The sequence below is a fragment of the Sturnira hondurensis genome, unplaced genomic scaffold, assembly GCF_014824575.4.
Source record: "Sturnira hondurensis isolate 20B ecotype Veracruz unplaced genomic scaffold, ASM1482457v3 Scaffold0007378, whole genome shotgun sequence".
Classification (NCBI taxonomy): domain Eukaryota; kingdom Metazoa; phylum Chordata; class Mammalia; order Chiroptera; family Phyllostomidae; genus Sturnira; species Sturnira hondurensis.
The window spans coordinates 1050292-1071274 of NW_028080009.1; the positions used below are offsets into that span (position 1 = coordinate 1050292).

Consider the following 20983-nt stretch of genomic DNA (forward strand, 5'->3'; position numbering starts at 1 on the left):
GATCTGATTCCCAGTTTCCTTTCCATCACTATTGGTTTTCTGTGCATTTCCCTCCATTTCAATTAGTTTAGCCTTCATATGTTCCTCTAATATGTGACTCTAATATAATCACCCAGTTCTATGAGCATCCTGGTCACCAGTATTTTGAACTGTGCATCTGAGAGGTTCGCTATTTCTTGGTCGCTTAGAGTTATCGGCTCTGGGGCTTTGAGTTCTTTTGAGCCATATTTTGGACTGTTCATGCCTTTTACATATGAGGAGCGGAGCCCTAGGTGTTCACCAGGGTGGGGCATCTCAGTCACTGGGTTGTGATGCTGTATGTGGGGGTGGGGTCAAAGGAAAGCAATGTTCGTCCCCTCTGCCTCCTCCTGCCACCGGAGCCGGGTAGTCCGTCTCACTACTCACTCCTCTGCTGTTTTATCTGCATGCGAATGTGTGACCACAGTCAGCCTGCCCCGCACCCTTAATGGGTCTGTGTTGGAACCCTGGCTGCCTGCGTGCCTGGGTTGGGAAATCAATCCTTCCTGCCCGACCCTGCTCCACTGCTGGCTCTGCCCCTCTTACTGTCCGGTTCCAACGGTTCGTCGTTGTCGGACTTCCGTATAGTTCAGTTTTCTGTTCTTTGGCTGCGTCTTTGTTTGCTAAACCTTTGTTGTATTCAAACTTGGTTGTGGGAGAAGGCACAGTGTTTCCACCTATGCCTCTATCTTGGCGGAAGTCCAGCAATATAGCCTTTTATATAAGTCAACCCTTGACCTCCCCATTTCTTCTACCGACCCTGGCCTTAGGGACCAAAGGTACCAGGTTACCCATGTGGCCACAAGTAAGATGGTGCCAAGGAATAAGAGTGAGACAACACAGGTGACTATGCTGTTCACTCACCCTTTATTAACGCAGATTTGATTCAAATTTATAGTAACCAAACAACATTAACAATCACTCAGAAACAATCAGCAATAACCTCACATGAAAGAATTTGGGGACAAGATCCCAAGAGTACAGATCAGAGTACAGGTCTGAGAGGCAGCTGGTCCGTGTCTTGCAAGGCAGAGTCAGCAGTGACTTCAGGGCTAGAACAGGGTTGATGAGAGCAGCAGTGGGCTGGTCCTCTCCCTCTCACTGTCTCAGCTGTCTGTTCAAAGGCCTTTGCTATCATATTGTTCTACGACGTACAGCTGCATTAGCATATGATTAACACACATTGTCTTGTGCTACCTCAATAAGCACATGCTGATTAAGTAGCTCTACTGCTCATGCTCTGAGAGGGTGGTGTTACCCTTCATGAGTACCCTTCATTTTACCTTACATTTTCCATGTCATTCCACTGAACATGCTCTGAGAGGTTGATATTACCTCTCTGGTAAGCACACGCTGTCTACCATTTTCTACAACTCCGCATGATCCCAGAGCTGTCCTACCCCGCTGAGTCATTGATCCACTAGCTGTGCGCTAAATATGGCTTCTTAGTTGACAGGGCTGGCGCCACCTTAGTTTAGTGCTGCTCTCCTCACTAAGTTTGTGGCATTCTGTTATACAACAATATAAGAATGCAGATTTGGTGCCTCAAAGTAGGAGCTGCTGAAGCAAATACCTTAATACATGGGAAGAGCTTTGGAATCAGGCAAGTGAGCAGAGGGTAGAAGAATTTTAAAGAACATGACGGAGACAGCCTAAACTGCCTTGAATAGGCTGATAAAACAAATCTTTTTTTTTTTTTGATAGAACAAATTTTGACTTTAAGAATTTTGCAGTGAGGGTTCAGAAAAAGTGAGGAACATGACATAAGATGAATACAAAGATTCTTATTATGTACTGGCAGAAAGCTTACCAAAATTATGTCTTGAAGTGATGTACAAAGCAAAACTTACTATTTTAGGAAACTTCCAAGGAAATTGTTATAAGTACCCCTTGATTTCTTCTTGCTGCTTATAATACAATTTGAGAAAAGAGATAGCTTGAAAAGAGAATTGTTTTAGAAAAGAAATCAAGGTCTCATAATTTTGAAATTTCTCAATTTCCCTAAAAGAAAAATACAATAGGATTAAGAGATTCACTATGATATGATAAATTTATCCTGGGTATGACTATATAGTCTTGTGTTAATACCTCAGAAAGATCAAAAGGTAACTATTTTAATCCATTATGAGAATCTTTACCTTTTAATAGGAGAGTTTAATTCTTTTACATTAAGGCAATTACTATAAAAGAAGAATTCCTGTAATATTATTATGTATTTTGTAGATCATCTTTTTTCTTCCTCAATTCTCCCATTACTGCCTTATTATTTTTTTAATGAAATATTAGTTTGATTCCTTTCAAACTTCTTTTTCTGTATATTTTTAATTAAACATAATTAAAAATTATGTTTAAGGCCAGTTCCTGGCAGGGGACACACGATACATTGTGTGTCCCCAGCAGAGGCAACCATACATTGATATTTCTCTCCGTCTCTCCTTCCCTTCCCCTCTATAGATAAATAAATAAAATCTTTTAAAAAATTATGTTTAGTATTAGTTACCCTGGGGTTTACAATTAACCTCTTAACCTTAGAACAATGTTTTGAATTAATAGCACATACAGCTTCCATAAGTACACAAAAATTCTGTTCCTATGCTGTTGTGTCAAAAGTTAAATCTTTATACATTGTCTGCCCATATAATATAGATTTATCATTATTGTTTTATGCATTCATCTTATCAAATTGGATTGAAAAGGGACTCACAAACCAAAAATATAGTAACATTGCCTTATATTTTCCTAAGTAGTAATTTTACCTGTGTCATTTCTTCATATGGCTTCAAGTTACTATCTAGTGTCCTTTTATTTCAACCAGAAGGACTCCCCTTAGCACTTTCTGTAGGATATATCTATTAGTGATAAGGTCCCTCAGCCTTTGCTTCTGGGAAAGTCTTAATTTCTCCTTCATTATTGAATGACAGCTTTGCTAGATACAGGATAATTGGCTGACAGTCTTTTATTTCTACTTTAAATATGTCATTCCACTGAATTTTGATCTCTGTGGTTGCTGCTGAGAAATCTACTGCTTTTTTTTTTTGAGGCTTCTTTGTACATGACAGGTCACTTCTCTTTTACTGCTTTCCAAATTCCCTCCTTGTCTCTCCCTGTTTCAAAGGTTTTATCATAATGTGTCTCAGTGTATATCTGCTCTGTTTGTCCTTGCTGAAGTTCACTGAGCTTCTTAAATGTGTAGATCCATGTATTTTACCAAATTATGACTTTTTTGGCCATTGTTTCTTCAAAATTCTTTCCCACCCCTTTCTCTCTCTCCTCTCCTCCCAGTTCTCTCATGATGTGTGTTTGAGGTTGAGGGTGTCCCACAGGTCTTACAGGCTCTCCTCATTTCTCTTCATTCTTTTGTCTTTCTGCTCCACAGACAGAATCATTGCAATCGACCTATCATCAACTTTTATGATATTTAATTCTGTCTGCTCAAGTCTGATGTTTTTGAACAACAATAACAACAAAAGGTTCTGTAATAAACCAGAGACTGAAATTAATCTCACAAGGTAATCTGATCATAAATTTCTAACTGGCAGGTCATGATGGACAATCCATGCCCCACACCTACTTCTTGTTTGTTTGTTTTTTCTAATCCTCAGCCAAGGGTATTTTTTTTACTGATTCTTTTAGAGAAAGTGGAAGAGATAGAGAGAAACATCAATGTGAGGGGAGCACTGATCAGTTGCCTCCTGTATGCATCCTGACTGGGGATTGAACCCACAACCTAGGTATGTGCCCTGACTGTGAATCAAACCTGCAACCCTATGATGTATGGATGATGCTACAACAAGCTGAGTAACTCAGCCAGGGCCTTACACCTATAACTTCTTTAGGAAAAATACAAGCTCTGTCCATTGTTCTTGTGTATCTGGGATAACATGCCTTCGAAATGCCAGAATAAATCCTCTTTTTCAGGCCCTTACAAGCAAACTACTCTCAAGGGAACATTTGAGATATTTCTTTCCTGATGACATCAGTTTGGTTCACATAAGCTCTTATAAAAATTTTCTACAAGTTCAGATCTTTTTATGTTGACATGTTGTAATTCTTGGTTTCAGCTGCTGTAATTTCTTTTTGTTGTTGTTCCACTTATTTATGCATTCATTGCTTGATTCTTTTTTAAAACCTTTTTATTGTTGTTAAAGTACTGTTTTCTGCTTTCCCCCACCCACACCAGCCCAACACCCCAGCCCCCACCCCACCCCATTACTGTGTGTGTGTCCTTTATAATTGTTCCTACAAAACCTTCACCCTTTTCCCCTGAAAATCCCTCCCTTCTCCCCTCTCCCCTCAGGTCACTGTCAGCCTGTTCTCAATTTCAGTGGTGTCCTTGGTTGTGTTTTGCTTGTTTGTTTGTTTTGTTGATAAGGTTCCTGTTAAAGGTGCTATAATTTTTAACTTCAGAGTTTGTTTGGTCTCTTTATAACTTCATCCCTTTATTGGTTGTCACTCTTTTGAGGACAGCTTTCCCCTAGTGTCCTCCAGCTCTTTGTCAGTAGTCTCCTTTAGCTCTTTGAGCATATTTAAGCCAGTTAACTTAAAGTCCTTGCCAGATAAGTCCTGTGACTTTCTACCTCACAAACAGTTTCTGTTAATTTTTCTATGAATGAATCCCATTTTTATTGTTTCTTTGCATGCTTTTTAATTTTTTATGTGAAAATAAAGATTTTGAATAACTATATGGTAACTTTGGAAGTCATTCTTCGTGGTCAAGGCCTGGTTTTCTTGTTTGCTGTGGGTCGTGGTTTTTTGTTTAGTGACTTTTCTAGTTTTTTCTATAAAGACTGTATTTGTGATGAGTGGTCTCTGAAGTATGTTTCTTAATTTATGGTAAGTTCATGTGTTGATAGTAATTTTCTTGAATGCCTGGGGCCAAAACAAACCTCTTTGCATGTTGGCTCAGTGTTTAGCATTCCTCAATGCTTACTTATTAAGGCTGTTACCACTTGGCCTTAACCCTCATTTTCTGCTTGTCCTGAGCCTAAGGGTTAATGAAAGGAAAAAGCTTAGGGTCTTCCAACCATTTTTCCAACCTGGAGTCTGCACCTTACTTTCTAAATTCCTAGACACAGGAGCTTTTTTAATATTTTACTTCCAGATAAAAATCTCTCCCCAGTCTTTCCTCCCAGGTGTCCAGCAGCATGTCTGCCTGTGTCAACCTTAATCTCTTCCCCAGGGCAGTACAACACAAAAAGGGTTGTTGATTGACCTTTTTGTGTTTTCAATGAATGCCCTCCACCTTGCTGCATTTCTGCCCGGAAGAAAACTCTGTGCCAGGCAAAACAAAGGCAAAACTGCTTTATATTAGTCCTTCAGAGAGCTTCCTTGATAACCCAAATTGACAAACACAGTTCTTTGAGAACAGGTCTACTCTTCTCCCTCTGGAAGCAGGGACCAGGGGCTCATAACAAGAATGTGGGCTGATACCTTCAAGACTTCTATCAAGCAGAGGAGGAGGGGGTGTGTCAAGGGCAAGTGAAATGCCACAACACTCCTCCACCATTTTTAAGTTTCCTTTTCCTTCTTTCAGCATGCATTTTGTTGCTATAAACCTTTGTTTTCTGGAGATCAACCAACAAGGTTGATGTTTTGGTTTTTTTTTAAAGATTTTATTTATTTATTTATCTTTAGAGGGGAAGGAGAGAGGGAGAGAAACATCAATGTATGGTTGCCTTCCATGCATCCCCTGCTGGGAGTTGGCCTGCAGGGAACCGGCCTGCAACCCAGGCATGTACCCTGACTGGGAATTGAACCGCGATCCTCTGGTTCGCAGGCCTGCGCTCAATCCACTGAGCTACACCAGCCAGGGCTGATTCTGATGGTTTTTCTCTTGTTTGTTCATTGCTTCAGTGGAAGGATAAGCCCTTAGAGCTATATACCCCTTTATGCAACATTTGATGATGTGACTCCTAGGAAGTGTATTTTTCCTAATGACTGTGCTTAATAATTGCCTTACAAAATTCCTGAAAATTTAGCAAATTGTTCTCATGAGCCAGTACTGGTTCCAGCGTAACACTGGATTATATGATAAGTGATGGCATAAGAGAGGTTTGCCAAGGTCTCTAAGCCTAGATTGGCTGTCCAAATGGTGGGATATTTTTTTCTCTGGAACAAAATGTTAGCAAACTGAATTCAACAATAAATAAAAGAATGATTCACCATAGCCAGGTGAGATTTATCTCAGTTATGCAAAGCTGGTTTAACAGTTTAAAATAAAATAAAAAGCAATGCAATACATTCCAACAAAGAATATTCCAGTGTGTGTGTATGCATGCACGTGTAAAATCTTGGCTATCGTGAATAACGCTGCCTTAATGTTTATGGGAGTGTATATATCTCTTCAATATGTTATTTTCACTTCCATTGGATCTATACCCAGGAGCTGAATGGCTGGATCATGTATATTGAGGAGTGGAATTGCTGGTAGTTCTATTCTTAATTTTTGGAGAAACCTCCATACTCTTTTCCATGGTGGCCCAGTCAATTTATATTGCCAGCAACATTATGCAAGGGTTCCCTTTTCTTGACATCTTTGCCAGCACTTGTCCTCTACTCTCTTCTTAATAACAGACATTGTAACAGGAATGAGTTGCTATCAATTTGTGGTTTTTATCTGCATTTTCTGATTAGTGATGATTAGTGGGATGTTCAGCATCTTTTCTTATCTCTGCTGGCCATTTGGATGTCTTCTTTGGGAAAATAACTATTTGATTTCTCTGCCCATTTTTAATTTAAATTTTTTGAGTTTTGTATTTTAGTATTTTATAAATTAACCCCTCATGCAATACATGGTTTACAAATATTTTTTCCTATTCTGCATGTTACCCCCCTTTTTTTATTCTTTCACTGTGTAGAAACTTTTTAGTTTGCCATACTCCTATTTGGCTTTAGCTTTTATCACTTGTGTTTTGGTGTCATATTCAGAAAAATCTTTACTATAAACAATGTTATCAAGCTTCTTTCCCAAGTTTATTTCTATTACTTTTAGAGTATCAGATCTTATAGTAAAATCTTTAAGCCATTTAGAGTTAATTTTTGTGAGTGGCATAAGATATGGGCCCAATTTCACTTTTCTGCATGTAGTATCCAGTCTTCCAACACCATTTATTGAAGAGATGATCCTTTCCCCATTGAGTGTACTTGGCTCCTGAGTCAAATATTAGTTGACCATGTATTCAGAAGGTAATTTCTTGGATCTCTCTTCTGTTTCATTGGTCTATGTGTCTTATTTTTGTATACCAGTATCATACTGTTTTAAGTTTGGTAGTATAGTTCAAAATCAAAAATTGTGATGCCTCTCACTTTGTTCTTCTTTCTTAGGATTGCTTTGCCCATTTGAGATCTTTTATGGGGCCACACAAATTTTAAACTTGTATTTTTTATTTATGTAAAAAAAAACTGCTATTGAAATTATGGTAAGGATTGTGTTGAATCTATAAATAGCTTTAAGTGGTACAGACATTTAATAGTATTAATTCTTCTAATCTATAAATATAGGATGTCTTCCATTTGTTTGTGTCCTTTTCAATTTCTTTCACCAAAGCCTTATAGTTTTTATTCTCAGATCTTTCAGTTCCCTAGTTAAATTTATCCCTAAGTATTGCTTTGATGCTATTGTGAACAAATTAGTTTTCTTTATTTTTCTTTGAGATGTTTCACTGTTAATGTATGAAAGCACAACTGATTTATGTATGCTGATTTTATATCCTGTAAACTTTACTAAAATTATTGGTTGGTTCCAACAGTTGATTGTTTAGTTTTTAGGATATTTTATACATAAAATCATATTGTGCCTATATAATCTCATTAACCAATGTCACCCCAATAAAGTAAATTTTAAAAAGATTATATTGTCTGCAATAATACCAATACTACTTCTTTTTTAATTTTAATGCCTTTCATTTCTTTGTCTTGCCTAATTGCTTTAATGAAATTTCAAGTATTATGTTCAATAAGAGCAGTAAGAGGATTCCTTAACCTAGTTCCTGATTAAAAACAAAAAGCTTTCAGTTTTTCCTCTTTTTGTATGTTAGCTGTGATTTTTGTCATATATTGCCTTTACTATGTTGAGGTGTTTCTTCCACACCCAGTATTTGAAGAATTTTTAGTATGAAAGAATATTATAGTTCATCAAGTGCTTTATGCATCTGTTCTTATGATCATGAGGTTTATTTTATTCTATTAAAGCAATGCATTATAATTTTTTCAAAATTCAGTTTTCATTTACAAGTGACATAGATTATACCAGTTTCAAGTGTAACAACATACTGATACTTAAATATCTGACATAGTGCTCAAAGAGCATTACTGCCTATGTTTTCATTTAGAAGTTCTATGCGTTCAGGTCTTGTATTCACATATTTATTCCTTTTTAAGTTGATTTTCATATATGGTCTAAGAAAATGGATTTTCTTTTTTATGTATATGTTCAGTTTTCTCAGCACCATTTATTGATGACACTGTTTTTATACTATATTCTTTCTCAATGTGTCACAAACTAGTTAAATATGAGGGTGGGTTTATTCTTGGCTCTCTATTCTGTTCTACTGACCTATGTGTGTTTTTATGCAAGTGCCATGCTATTTTAATTACTATAGCCTAATAGTGTAGTTTGACCATATAGCATGAGACCTCAAACTGTGTTCTTCTTTCTCAATAGTGCAGTGGCTATTCATGGTCATTTGTGTTCCCATATAAATTTCGGGATTATTTGTTCTAGTTCTATGAAACATGACATTGGTATTTTGATACAGATTGCATTAAATCTGAAGATTGCTTTGGATAGTATAGACATTTTCTTGATGTTAATCCTGCCTATTCATGAACATGGTATATGCTACCACTTAATTGTATCTTCTTTAATTTCTTTCTTTAGTGTCTTATACTTTTCTGAGTACAAGTCTTTTATTTCCTTGGTTAAATTTATTTCTACATATTTTATTCTTTTTTGATGCAATAGTAAATGGGATTATTTTCTAATTTCTGATAGTAAGTTGTTGGCGTATAAAATGCAACCAACCAATTTCTGAGAATTAGTTGTGTATTATGTTACCTTACTGAGTTCATTGATTAGTTCTAATAGATTTTGGTATAGTCTTTAGGGTTCTTTACACACAGGATAGATAAAAGTAGGTTTACAGTTGTTCATATGGAAAGACATGCAGGTTGTAATTATTACAATAGCTTTATTAACTCAAAGGAATGTCACGATGTGTTTTGCATACTCACAACTACAAACCTGCTTATGCCCACCCCTGCACAGTATCATGTCATCTGCAAATAATGACAGGTTTACCTCTCCTTTACAACTCAAATGTACTCATTTCTTTTCCTTTGTCAGATTATTATGGCTAGGATTTTCAGTACTATATTGAATAAAAGTAGTGAAAGTAGACATCCTTGTCTTGTTTGTAATCTTAAAGAAAAAAAATTAGCTTTTCTCTGTTAAGTATGATGTTAGCTGTGGGTTTGTTACATATGGCCCTTATGATGGTGGGGTATGTTCCCTCTAGCCCCAGTTTGCTGAGAGTTTTAACCACAAGTAGATGTTGAATGTTATCGAATGCTTTTTTAAAACCTATTTCTGTGATTTTATAATTTTTATTTTTCATTTTCTTTATGGGGTGTATCATGTTAATTAATTTTAAAGTATTAAACCAAACCTGAATCCCAGGAATGAATCCCAGTAATAAATCCCACTTGATCATGCTGTGTGATCTTTTATTGTAGTAGTGAATTCAATTTGCTAATGCGTTATTGAGGATTTTTGCATCTCTGTTCATTGGGAATACTGTCCTATAATTTACTCTTTTTTGTAATGTCTTTGTCTGATGTTTGATCCAAGAAATGCTGGCCTTGTAAAAGGAGTCTGGGAGACTTCCCTATTTTAGGAGTACTTTCAAAAGACTGGGTACTATTTTCTTTGAATGTTTAGTAAAATTAATTTATGAAGCCATGTGGTATAGTACTTTTGTTTTTTTGGAGTTATTCGATTACTGATTTTATTTCCTTAGCAGTGATCAGTTTGTTCAAATTTTGTGTTGCTTCTGGACTCAGTCTCAGAAGATTGTATATTTCTCAGAATCTATCTATTTATTTCAGGTCGTTCCATTTGTTGGCATGGACTTGTTTGCAGTATTTTCATATGATCGATCCTTCATATTTCTGTGGTACCAATGGTCATGTCTTCACTTTCATTTCTAATTTTATTTGCCCTTTCCCCCTTCATTTTCTTTAATAATTCTGGCTAAAGTTATATTTTTCATCATTTTTATTGTTATTCTATTCAAGTTGTCTTAATTTTCCCCCTTTGCTTTCCTCCACCCATCCCACCACCAAATCCCACACTCAATTACCACACTACTGTCCATGTCAGTAGGTCATTCATACATGTTCTTTGTCTAGTCCCTTCCCCCTCTTTCTACCATTTTCCCCCTTCCCCATCCTCTCTGGTCACTTTCAGTCTCTACTCCACGTTTCCATGGCTGTGGTTCTATTTTGTTCATTAGTGTATTGTGTTCATTAGATCCCACTTACAAGTGAGATCATATGGTACTTGTCTTTCACTGTCTGGCTTATTTCACTTAGCATAATATATTCCAGTTCCATCCAAGTGGCTGCAAAAGGCAGGAGTTCCTTCTTTCTTTCTGCTATGTAGTATTTGATTGTGTAGATGTACCACCGTTTTTTCATCTGCTCAATTCTGATGGGCACTTAGGTTGTGTCCAGCACTTAGGTATCATAAATAGCACCACTATGATGATAGAGGTGCATAAGTTCTTTTGAATTGGTGACCCGGGATTCTTAGGCTATAGTCCCAGAAGTGGAATGATCTATTTCTATATCTTACCAGAAAACCAGTTCTTGATCTCATTGATTTTTTTCCTAGTTTTTGAACTATTTTATTTATTTATTGTCTGATCTTTTTTATTTTCTTCTTCTACTCATTTTATGCTTTGATCTTCTTTTCCTAGTTTTCTAAGGTATAAGGTAGGCTGTGTCTTTATAAATATTTTGTTGTTATTTTATTACAGTTATCCCAGTTTTCCCCCTTTGCTTTCCTCTGCCCCGCCCACCCACTGCTACCATTCAATCCCTGCCCTGTTGTCCCTATGCATGGGTTATTTTTTCTTTTTTTAAATATATTTTATTGATTATGCTATTACAGTTGTCCCACTCCCCCCCTCCACTTTATTCCTCTCAGCCCTGCACACTCCTTCCCCCCTGCATCCCTTTCTTTAGTTCATGTCTATGGGTCATACATATAAGACCCATACATTTCCTATACTGTTCTTAACCTACCCCTGTCTATTTTGTAACTATCATTTATGCTACTTATTCTCTGTACCATTTCCCCCTCTCTCCTCCCACTCCCCTACTTACAACCCTCCATGTGATCTCCATTTCTGTGATCCCGTTCCTATTCTAGTTGCTTGCTTAGTTTGTTTTTGTTTTTATTGTAAGTTAAGTTGTTAATAGCTGTGAGTTTGTTGTCATTTTACTGTTCATATTTTTGGTCTTCTTCTTTCCCATAGATAAGTCCCTTTAACATCTCCTATAATAATGGCTTGGTGATGATGAACTCCTTTAACTTGACCTTATCTGGGAAGCACTTAATCTGCCCTTCTATTCTAAATGATAGCTTGGCTGGATAGAGTACTCTTGGATGTAGGTCCTTGCCTTTCCTAACTTCAAATACTTCTTTCCAGCCCCATCTTGCCAAAGAAGGCCTCAAAGAACCCTAGGGAAAGCCAACACCAAGGATAAGAAACATTCATCCAGATTGGTAGGAGGGGCAGAGACATTTTGAGAGATCAGCTGATAGTCTAATGGGAACTCCTTCGTAGGTAACATCTCCTTTTCTCTTGCTGCTTTTAAGATGCTCTCCTTATCTTTAATCTTGGCTAATGTGATTATGATATGCCTTGGTGTGTTCCTCCTTGGGTCCAACTTCTTTGGGATTCTGAGCTTCCTGGACTTCCTGAAAGTCTATTCCCTTTGCCAGATTGGGGAAGTTCTCCTTCTTTATTTTTTCAAATAAGTTTTCTCTTTCTTGCTCTTTCTCTTCTCCTTCTGGTACCACTATGATTTGGATGTTGGAATGTATAAAGATGTCCTGGGGGTTCCTAAGTGTCCCACATTTTTTTGAATTCTTGTTTCTTTATTCTGTTTTGGTGGAATGTTTCTTTCTTCCGTCCTCTCCAAACTATTGATTTGAGTCCTGGTTTCCTTCCCATCACTGTTGGTTCCCTATAGATTTTTCTTCATTTCATATAATGCAACCTTCATTGCTGCCTGGGTCTTTTTTATGATGTTGAAGTATCCAGTGAGTTCCTGGAGCATCCTGATAACCAGTGCTTTGAGCTGTGCATCTGATAGGTTGGCTATCTCTCCATCGCTTGGCTGTTTTATTTTGTTTTGGTTTCTGGAGCTTTGATCTGTTCTTTCTTTGGGGGCATTTTTTTTTTTTTGGCTCAGCATGCCTGTTATGTAGTAAGGGGTGGAGCCTTAGGTGGTCACCAGGGCAGGGCAACCCATGTGGCTGTGTTGTGACACTGTATGTGGGGTAGGGTTATAAGAGGGAATAGTGTCACTTACTCTGCTCTCTGCTGGTTTTCAGTCACTTCTCTGACTACCCACAGTCAAATTGGGCCCAAATCTGGTGCTGTCTCGGGTGGGTGGGTTTGTGTACATTCTAGGACCCTGTGGGTCTCTCCAGTGAACTCTCCCGTGAGGCTGGGAGTTTTTTCTCACTTCTGCCTTAACCCCAACAGGAGTTTTCAGTTAGAGGCTTTGAAGCTCTATTTCCCCACACTGAAACCCTGGGTTGTGTGGTCTATCGCACTCCCTAGTTGTTCCTCCCAGTTGATCTACATGCAAATGTGGGACTGCCCAGTCCTCCAGCCACCACCTTCCCAGGAGTCCTCTCCACCCAGCTACCCATCTCTGTCCCTCCTACTGGTCTGAATGAATGTTTCTTCATTAATTCTTTGGTTGTCAGACTTACATGCAGTTCAATTTTCTGTCAGTTCTGGTTCTTTTTTGTTTTTGAATTTGTTGTTGTCCTTTTGGTTGTGCAGGGAGGCACAGTGTGTCTACCTATGAAGCAGGATAGGGACAAGGAAATATCATTTTAAAGTTGTTTTTTGCAACATTTTAGTAAGACAGAGTGTGCTTGCCCCACCCCAAACTGTGTGCACCCTAGATAAACAGCTATCTAATGGCATCCTGTTTCTGTAACCCACTTCGCACCCTTTAAAAGTAAAACCAACCCGCAGAACGGGGCTCAGAATTTAGAGACTGCCTCCTCTGAGCCCGCACTTAATAAAGAGTGCTCTGTCATCCTAACTGAGTGTGAGTGACTTTTTCCGTAACACCAACGCCTCCATCTTGGCCAGAACTCCTCATGGGTTATTCACAGGTTGTTTATTTGAGCTTTTTCTTGTTCTTGAGATAGGTTTTTATAGCTAAGAATGCTCCTCTAACAGCTACTTTGACTGTGTCCCAGATTTTGGCTTATTGTATTTTTCATTTCATTTGTCTCAAGGTATCTTTTGATTTCTTCCTGGATCTCACTGCTAATCCATTCATTGTTTAGTAGTATGTTATTTAGTCTCCACGTGTTAGTGTCTTTTTGGTTTTCTTCTTGTAATTGATGCTAGTATTATACCATAGTGGTTGGAGAAGATGCTTGATATTATTTCAGCCTTTTTAAATGTGTTGAGACTTGCCCTGATTGGTATGGCTCAGTTGATTGGGCATCATCACACAAAGCAAAAAGTCATCACTTTGATTCCCAGTCCACTTACATGCCTGAGTTTTAGGCTGGTCCCCAGTTGGGACACATACAAGAGATGACCTGATGGAATTTTTTCTCACACATCCGTATTTCTCTCTCTCTCATTTTCCTTCCCATAAAAATATTTTTAAAAAATAAAAATAAATACATTTATTGAAACTTGTTTCATGGCCTAACATGAGGTCTGTCCTGGAAAGTGGTCCATGTGCACTTAAAGAGAATGCATATTCTGCTTCTTTTGTGTGAAATGTTCTAAAAATATCAATTAGCCCTGGCTGGTGTAGCTCAGGGGATTGAGCGCAGGCCTGTGAAGCAAAGGGTCGCCAGTTCGATCCCCAGTCAGGGCACATGCCTGGGTTGCAGGCCAGGTCCCTAGTGGGGGGCACATGGGAGGCAACCACACATTGATGTTTCTCTCCCACTCTTTCTCCTTCCCTTTCCCTCTCTCTAAAAATAAATAAATAAATATTTTTAAAAATATCAATTATGTCCATCTAGTCTAATGTGACATTTAAAGGCACTATTTTCTTGATTTTCTGTCTGGATGATCTCTTTTTTGTTGTCAGAGGAATGTCCTATTATCGTCTTACTGTCGATCTCTCCCTTTACATCCTTTAACATATTTGCTTCATATGTTTAGGTGCTCCTATGTTGGGTATATAGGTGTTTACAAGAGTTACATACTCTGATTGGATTGATCATTCTACCATTATAAAATATCCTTGTTTGTCTCTTGTTAGCTACATTTCAGTCTATTTTGTTTCATGTAAGTATTGATACCCAAGCTGCTTTTTCATTTCCTCTTGCATGAAGTAACTTTTTCCATACCTTTACTTTCAGTCTGTGTGTCTCTTGAACTAAAATGTGTCTCTTGTAGGCAGCATATATACAGGTCTTGTATTTTTATACATGCAGCCACTCTATGTGTTCTGTTTGGAGCACTTAGTCCATTTGCATTTAAAATAATTATTTATAGGTATATAGTAATTGTCATTTTATTAGTACTTTTCTGATTGTTTCTCTAATTTTTCTATGTTTATTCCTTATTCTCTTGTTCTCTTCTCTCGCATATTGTGATGTCATATGTTACACTTAGATCAGTTTTTCATCTCATATACTTCTTACAGATTTTTTTAGTTTGTGGTTTCCATGTGCTTCATGCATATTTTTATAGCAGTCTATTTTAAGTTGATGGTTACTTAAGTTGAAACATTTCTAAAATCCTACAATTTTAACTCATGCCCTCTACTTTTAAGTTTTTGTCATTATTTTTCATTTTTTCTGTATGTATCCTTTTGTTGTAATTACCCATGATCTTCCTATGTTTGACTTTAAAGCTTTGAGTAGTTTTATAGTTGGTTTAGCCACTGTTTTTACTCTTTGGCCTTGAGCATTTTTCTTTCCATGTCCTTTTATTCATAATTTTTATCTTTGCTTCCAAAACCAGTCCATTTAACATTTCTTGTAAAACTGGTTTGGTGGTGATAAATTCTTTTAGCTTTTTTATGCTGGGGAAACTCTTTATTTCTCTTTCCATTTTTTTCCTAGTTAACAGGTATAATATTTTATTATATTGTTTTTAATTTTTTAATGTAGTTCAAATCCAGTTGTCTCCATTATCCCCCAACCACTTCCCCCACCCTATCCATCCCAACCTCCCCACCTCAATCCTATGCTCCCTTGGATTTATCCATGTGTCCTTTATACATATCCCTTGACAATTCTTCCCACTTTCTCCCATTATTCCCTCTGCACTCCCCTCTGGTTACTGTCAGTTTGTTCTTTATTTCAATATCTCCAGTTATATTTTGTTTGTTTCCTTTGCTGATTAGGTTCCACTTATAGGTGAGATCATATGGCATTTGTCTTTCACACCCTGACTTGTCTCACTTGGCATAATTCTCTCCAGTTCCATCCATGTTGTTGTAAAGGATACAAGCTGCTTCTTCCCTTCTGCTGCATAGTATTACACTGTATAAATGTACTATTGTTTTTTGATCCACTCATTTGTTGATGGACACTTATGTTGCTTCCAACAGTTGGCTATCGTAAATTGTGCTGCTATGAACATAGGTTCTTTCGAATTGGTGTCTCAGGATTCTGAGTATATAATCCCAGCAGTGGAATTGCCAGGTTAAAAGGTAGTTCCATTTTTAGTTTTCTGAGATAGTTCCACACTGTTTTCCACTGGCAGCACCAGTCTTCATTTCTACCCACAGTGTACTAGGGTTCTTTTTTCTCCTCAACCCCATCAGCACTTCTTGCTTATTGATTTGTTTATGATGGCCATTCTGACTGGTGTAAAGTGGTGTCTCATTGTGGTCTTAATTTGCATCCCTCTGATAGCTAGCAATATTGAGCATTTCATGTATCTCTGGATCCTCTTTATGTCCTCCTTGGAGAAGTATCTGTTCAAGTCCTTTGCCAATTTTTTAATTGGCATCTTTGTCATCCTGCAGTGGAGTCAGGTAATTTCTTTATATATTTTGGAGATCAAACCCTAGTCTGAGGTATCATTTGCAAACATATTTTCTTATACGGTTGGATCCCTTTTCATTTTGCTGATGTTTTCCTTAGTGTAAAAGCTGTTTGTTTTTATGAAGTCCCATTTGTTTATTTTTCCCTTTGTGTCCTTTACTCTAGGGAACATATCAGTGAAAATATTGCTGCATGGAATATCTGAGATTTTTCTGCCTATGTTCTTCTCTAAGACTTTTATAATGTTGTGGCTTACATTTAAGTCTTTTATCCATCTTGAGTTTATTTTTGTGTATGGTATAAGTTGGTGGTCGAGTTTCATTTTTTTGCATGTAGCTGTCCAGATTTCCCAACATGAATTATTGAAGAGACTACTTTTGCTTGATTTTATGCTTCTCCTCCTCTTGTTGAATATTAATTGTCCATAGAGATTTGGGTTTATTTCTGTGCTCTCTATTCTGTTCCATTGATCTATATGTATGTTCTTTTGTCAGTAGCAGACAGTTGGATTACTGTGGCCTTGTAATATAGTTTGATGTTGGATATTGTGATCCCTCCTAATTTGTTCTTCTTTCTCAAAATTACTGCAACTACTTGGGGTCATTTATGGTTCTATATAAATTTTAAAACATTCCAAGTATATGGATAAGAAAAAAAAAGCTAGGATAGCAGTACTTATATCAGACAAAATGGACTTTAAAACAAAGGCCAAAAGAAGAGATACACAGAGGATATTTCATAAAACCCAAGGGAGGAATCAATCAAGAAGACATCAACATTATAAATATATATGCACCCAACACAGGAGCACTCAAAACATAAGGAAAATTTTGGAGGACTTCAAGAAAGATGTAGACAGCAACATACTTATACTAGGGAATTTAAACATCCCATTGTCAAAAGTGAGTAGATCTTCCAAACAAAATATCAACAAGGACATTGTAGCATTGAACAATGCCTTAGATCAAATAGACTTAACTGGTATGTATAGAACCTTTCATCCCAAAGAAGCAAAATACACATTCTTTTCTAATGCATGTAGAACATTTTCAGAGATAGACCACATGAGAAGACACAAAACAAGCCTCAACAAATTCAAGAAAATCAAAATCATATCAAGCATTTTCTCAGACTACCAGGACCTGAAACTAGAAACCAATCTCAAGGAAAACATTCAAAAACAGTTAATTCATGGAGATTGAATGGCATGCTTAAACAATGAATGAGTTAATAATGAGATCAGGGAACAAATCAGAAAGTGTCTGAAAAGAAATGAAAGTGAACACACAACAGTCTAAAACTTATGCAACACAGCAAAGGCCGTCATAAAAGGGAAGTTCATAGCAATACAGGCCTACCTAAAAAATATAGAAACATAACCCTACATCTACAACAACAAACAAAACCCAGAGTGAGTAGAAAGAAAGAAATAACCAAGATCAGAGCAGGAGTAAATGACTTAGAGACTAAAAGAATCATTCAAAGTATGAATAAATCCAGGAGCTGGTTCTTTGAAAAGATAAACAATATCTTCTTCCATTTTAAATGCTAGGTAGAGCATTCTTGGTTGCAGATCCTTGCTTTTCATCACTTTGAGTATTTTGTGCCAATCACTTTCTGCCTGAAATTTTTCTGTTGAGAAATCAGCTGTCAGCCTTCTGGGATTCCCCCTGGTAGGAAACTGTCTTTGTCTTCCTGCTTATAAGGTTCTCTATTTGCCTATAACCTTTGGCATTTTAATTATGAAGTGTCTTTGTTCTGGGGCCTCTTGACAGTAACTTCAATGTAGGTCAATGTCAGGACCTGCTTGTGACCAGCCCTGGGCTACCTGTTTGAAGCTACAAGTGATCCCCAGTTTGTGCCAGCCTCTGCTAACCTGGGCATGTGTGGGTGTGACCAAGCTGTGTACTTAAGATGGCTTTCCTCAGCACTGGACCCAAGCTCAGGAAAGCAAAGGGCCCAAGGCACTATAGATTTGATTTCCCTTAATTTGCCACAGTTCTGTTGGTTTATTCACTGAAAGAGCCTCCGGCCATATGCAAGTTGAGTAAGGTAGGTTGTTNTCAGGACCTGCTTGTGACCAGCCCTGGGCTACCTGTTTGAAGCTACAAGTGATCCCCAGTTTGTGCCAGCCTCTGCTAACCTGGGCATGTGTGGGTGTGACCAAGCTGTGTACTTAAGATGGCTTTCCTCAGCACTGGACCCAAGCTCAGGAAAGCAAAGGGCCCAAGGCACTATAGATTTCCCTTAATCTGCCACAGTTCTGTTGGTTTATTCACTGAAAGAGCCTGCGGCCATATGCAAGTTGAGTAAGGTAGGTTGTTGGTGAGTCACCAGGTAGAAGTGACTTGTGTTCAGCAGGAAGATACAGATTCAAACTCAGTGCCCAGGCTAGGTTCATGATGCCACTCAGTAAGTCTCAGTGTACACCAAGGCCTGCAGCCACCTGCTATGGGCTCGCAGACCTTTGTGCTGGGGCAGGTCTCCAGGAGTCATTAGGGTAAGGCCAGTAGAGTTCATTAATGTAAAACAGACCAGATTGGTCCATGTAAATGGAGGGCTCTGCTCAGGAATAGTGGTACCAGTTGGACATGTGAGAGAAATAATCACCCTTGTCCTAGAGCCACACAATTCAATCTGCTACCATTAGTCTCCAACACCCTCAGTCTGCCCAGAACTCTTCAAGAGTCCTCCATGAAAGTCTGAACCACAGGTCCAGGCTGGACACCTGCAGCTGACTCTTACACAGGGTATGTGCTCAACAGGGTGTGGCCACCCAGAGTTGGAAGCGTGGATCTAGTGGCTCTCCCTTGGGGGAAGCAGTGCCAATCCATTATGCAGGAGGAAAAATGACTCTTTCCCAGAGTCATACAGCTCATTCTGTCCCCGTTTTTCTCTGCCAACCCAAATCTGCCCTGATCTCCTCAAGAGCCTCAAGAAAGTCTGTACCAGAGGCTCACTCAGGCTGGCTTCCTTGAGATGTGAGGCACCTCAGCAGAGACCTATGCAGCTGAGATATTCCTTCAGATTCTCAGCCACTGCATTTGTGTATGGTACCAGACCTTTTCATGCCTCCTGCTTGTTTCAATGTGGCATTTTCTGTATATCCTTAGTTATAAACATTCTTTCAGCTAGTTTCAGTTGGTTACTCAGGTTTACTGCTGTATAAGTTAGTTGTTATTTGGTTTGGTCCTAGGAGGAGGTGAGTGTAACTTTCACCTGCTCTGCTGCCTTCTTGGACCCCTCATTCTTTTTTCTTTATACCTCTCTAATTGGGTCATTTACAAATTCCTGCCCTCTAACTCACTCACTCCATGTTTTATTTGCTCTACTGTGATACAGATGTTCTCTATTGCATTTTCCATTTTATTCATTGAATTTTTCATTCCAGAATTTGAGAATTATTTCTACTGCTTTGGTAAATATCTAATTTTTTTCACGTTTCCCCCTGATTTTGTTATATCGTCTTTCTGAGTTTTCTTGTTGATAAGTTTCTTCAAAAAAAGTTATTATGAATTCTTTGTCAAGCAAGTCACAAAGTGCCATGCCTTTAAGCTAAGTTATTGGAAAATTAATATCTTTTTTGCTAATGTGCTTCCTTGATGTATCATGTCCTTGTAATTTAAAATTGTTTTGCATGTGACATAGCACATACCTCCTTTACCAGTGCCTTCAGATGGACTATTCTGTTTATTGATGCTGTTACATCTTGGTTTTCTTTGCCTTTCTATGGCTTTTCTCTTATAGCAAAATTCATAAACTTTTATGTCATCTCTATTCTTACAACTAACTCACCAGGCTGGCTACTGGAGACTTCTCTTGTATTTTCCAGAAGGTAGTGCCATAGCCCAAGTTTGTGGTTTCTCCTTTGCATACAGTTCTTGGTGTGTTTTCCTGATTCCCTTCCGTTTTCCAGATTAGCTCTCACTGCTAAACACAAAAGGGCAGCCACAATGTCCAGGAGTTATAGGCTTAGCACTTGAGGCCCTGGTGGTGCCTGTAGACTCAGTGGGGAGATCTTCAGGGGATGCTCTCTCAGAGGGACATGGGAGGCTGTCCTGCTGAAGTCCTGAGCACAGGCAGCAGGAAATTTATGCTTTTAATGCCTTTCAATATTCCTCTCTGCTTTTTTCCCCTTTTCTTCCCTTTCTGTGGTCATGGATGTCCTGCCACAGTACTCTGGGTGCTGCTGAAAAGCAATGTGTTTCTCCAGTTATATCCCATAAAGCTGGGGTAACCAGGCATCCACTAACCACTCTCCTTTTTCCCCACTGGAGAGACTACCACCTTCAGATACTTCAGCCCATGCAATATTACCAAACCCTTGTTGAAATCTTCCCTGGGGAAGACTGGATTCCAAAGCAAATCTCTCTTACCTTTGGACATCTGCCCAGGTCAGCATTCTGGAGGATTTTCCCAACCACACCAAGAGGGTGGGCAGATGTCACTGGCTCTGCTGATTCCATAGCTCATATTGAGTTCTTAAGCCAGCTATCAGAAGCACAGAGACTCTTATAACATTCCTTGGCATATGGCTAGGTCCCACAATTTGCAAAGAGGCATGTTTGTCTGTGGATAGGTGTCTCATTATTGAGATAATTGTTTAAAATGAAGGCAAAAAAGGAGAAACATCTTAATGCCACCATAATGCTCATGTCAAGAACTTCATTTTAAAGAACAAGGGAT

The 20983-nt window shown here is 38.2% G+C and overlaps 1 protein-coding gene across 1 annotated transcript in view; it reads left to right on the top strand.

Moving 5' to 3' along the window:
* Positions 1–681: 681 nt before the first annotated feature.
* The window catches only part of LOC118990817 (interferon-induced very large GTPase 1-like), a 28068-nt gene continuing 7766 nt past the window's right edge, over positions 682–20983 (top strand). The window contains exons 1-2 of the mRNA XM_037051608.1: positions 682–685; positions 10874–10880. The gene's annotated coding sequence lies outside the window, so the exon portion shown is untranslated. The remainder of the gene's footprint in view (positions 686–10873; positions 10881–20983) is intronic.